This window comes from Kryptolebias marmoratus, linkage group LG17 (genome assembly GCF_001649575.2).
Source record: "Kryptolebias marmoratus isolate JLee-2015 linkage group LG17, ASM164957v2, whole genome shotgun sequence".
Classification (NCBI taxonomy): Eukaryota; Metazoa; Chordata; class Actinopteri; order Cyprinodontiformes; family Rivulidae; genus Kryptolebias; species Kryptolebias marmoratus.
Window position 1 is genome coordinate 1,241,046 of NC_051446.1, and position 3,379 is coordinate 1,244,424.

Below are 3,379 nucleotides of genomic sequence, written 5' to 3' on the forward strand. Positions count from 1 at the left end.
ACTCCCACCTTGTTTGAAACCCCCGGTTCTCAGTGTCCACCTTCCTTTTTGCCATTTTTGATGGGTATCTGAAAGTTAATTTTACAGTTATGCTGGCGACTGCTGTGCTAATAAACACTGAAATGAAGCAGCCTATTGCCCGGTGCGTCACCGTTGCATTGTGGGAAATGTAGTATTGGTGCGTGTAAAAGATCTGCGGGCTGCCGGCTTGCTGCGGTCTGCGGGCCGGTTCTAATAATAAATAAAGATCATCCCTGGGGCCGTAAAAAACCTTCTCGCGGGCCGGATGTGGCCCGCGGGCCTTGACTCTGACATATGTGGTTTACAGTATCACTCTCTCATTGTGACTTCCTAGCCATATTTGGTGCTTGCAGCTTCGAACAAACGTCCTCATTTTACCTCAACTGTTCAGGGCTATGCCTCAACAGCCTCTGGTCTTTTGTAATCCTCATCAGTCCTGTAGAATGAGCGAAACATTGTTCGGAGTTCAGAAACACACTATTTGTACTAATTATAAGCAATCCTAGTTTTGCTATACTAATCAACCACATGACTTCCAACCTGTGGCACTCACGTCACACCTGTTGAAGATGTTAGAGCAGCTCCTCCTCAGCCTTCTCAAACTGCAGGTGCAACACACTCAGGACAAACTGCAGTTTGCCTGCCGGGTAGGTGTTGGAGTGGAGAAGGCCATCCTTCACCTGCTACACTAAACCCACTTGCATCTGGATAAGGGAAGCGGCATAGTGAGGATTATCTTCCTGAATTTCTCCAGTTCCTTCAATAGTATCCAGCCCTTTATGCTTCAGGACAAACTGCCACCTTGTACCTTGGATCTCCAGCTACCTCACAGACAGGCTGCAGTACGTCAGACTGAAGGACATCATACCTGAAACTGTGATCAGCAGCACTGAAGCACCCCAGGGTACAAAGGAGCTGGTTATTGACTTTGGGAAGCCCAGACAAGGCCCAAGACAAGGTACAAGTACCTTAGACTGTGGCTAGACAACAAATTGGACTGGACAACACACACTGACCACCTATACAGGAAAGGTCAGAGCAGGTTGTACTTCCTGATGAGGCTGCTTTCTTTTAACATGTGCAAGAAACCCCTGTGGATGTTTTATCAGTCGGTGGTTGCCAATGTTCTTTTCCACAATGTGGTGTACTGAGGAGTCAGCATATCTGAGAAGGACACATCCACGTTGGACAAACTGATCAGGCTGGGCAGCTCTGTGGTTGGTCGGCATGAAGCTGAACTCCTATGGTGATGGTGGCAGACAAGAGAACTCTGGACAAACTGCTGGACATTATAGTCAATGCCAGTCACCCTCTGCACACAAACTCCTTTGTCCCTCATGCCATCAAACTGTATAATTTCTCACACAATGCTGCTGGAATTTTAATTTCCCTGAAGGAGACTTCTCAAGGGATCAACAAAGTTCCATCTATCTATAAAGGTTTGAGGCCCTCTCCAACCTTTTTTTGGAGAGGAGGTTGTTGTCATAAACTTTAGCCTCAGCTCAGGTGCAAGAACCACACAAGGAATCCCACCACTGCCACCAAATTGTCATAGCAAATATGCATTATACAGGACAATTCTGTTTTAGAAGAAGGTCCATTGGCAATCATAAGACAGCTCAACATTACTAAAAGTATAATCAATGCCATAGAGGCAATGTATAAAGCAGCAAAGACTATGGTAATGGTTAGTAACAACTTCAGCAAGTGTTTTCCAACTACAGTTGGTGTGCATCAAGGTCTGCGCGCTGTTTACGGAGCCCTGCGGGACTCTAATGAGCCCTGAGGCCGAGCCTCCTTCAGCTACTGCTGGGCCACCTACCACAAGGCTTAGCTTCGTTTCTGGGGGAAACCCTGTATGACCTCATTGGAGAGAATGACTTCTTCCTAAAGCAGATCAGGAGGAAAAAACTAAAGTGGTTTGCCCACATAGTGAGGGTCAAGAGAACTCTGTGAAACGGGATCCTACAAGGAAAAGCTGAAAAACTCCATAAAAGGGGGTGTCCTCCTCATTAATAGACCTGTGACACCTGTACCTGGACAGGGCTTCCTTTCCATGCCCTCAAAGCTATTTTCCAAGGAAAAACAAGAATGAAATTTGAAAAAAGAAAATAAATCTTAACGAGAGGTACAGAGCTACTCCAACGTGCTGCCACTCTGAGTCGGCGCAATTCTAGAAGTTGCTGGTTAATGATGATCGTACTGCCCCCATGGCAATAGGGTAAGGGACTGATGATGATGATGATGAAACCTGAACAAGCTCCACAATAATAAATGTTGATTAAATAGCCAGACAACAACCCCTGTAGGGAGAAAGAGTGAATCCAGTTTAAATAACCAGAACTGAAAGAAAATCTTTTGGTATTACACTTTATTTAAACAGCACCTTTAACAACCCAAAGCAATAACAAGACACACAATTAAAGATAAATGCTGTTTATACACAAAGTTTACTTACTTTAAATACATTTAATTTATGGTTGGAAAAAAAGTTTTAGATTTACAAGTTAGTCGAAAAAAAAAAACTGCTCTAGATTATAAATCAGTTCCAGAAACTATCAGAGAAACAGACACTTTAATATTCATATAAAAAGGTTCAGTATTTCTCTGTCGTAAACAACTTAGTTTATCAGGGCACTAAACACTGAAATTCATTCTGACTGTGCTGCAGTTTTTTGACCATCATGTCTGTCTTATGTTTATATTTAAGAACTTGTACAATTATTTTTACAAACTATCAGTCTAAGTCAAAGTTTAGGAGCTTTTTTTTTTTTTAAATATGTCTTCTTACACCCGCTACGGATGTTATCATCCCTTAGAATGGCGATTATCAGTGGTTATCAGCCCCATTGAATGGCCTCAGTTGGTCCCTGATCTGCCTGATAGCAGGCTCAGTAGGTTGTTATCAACCATTCGTATCGATGATCACCTTTATTTACAATTTATCTGCTAATTTGAACAGGATATTAAGAATTTACTAAAAATACAAAAAACAAACGTATCCGTCATAAGATTTTAATTTGGTATTTAAAAACAACTCACTAAAATCTAAAACCGGAGTTTTTTGTTTTTTTGTTAGCTTTTTTAAAAACCTATATTTCCAATCTGCCTTCTATTTCTTTGGATTTTTTTACAATAATTCACTCAAAATAAATGCCAAAATGTAACAGTGATAAGACTTGGTTAATTTTATTTGATCTTTACAAGACCTGTTCTCTCAATACATGCCGTGTTTTTATCTTCCGCTCGTGCAAGTCATAAATTTCTGCTTTTATTATATATATATATATATATATTTATATATATATATATATATCTATATATATGCTTATATATATAGATATATATATATATATAT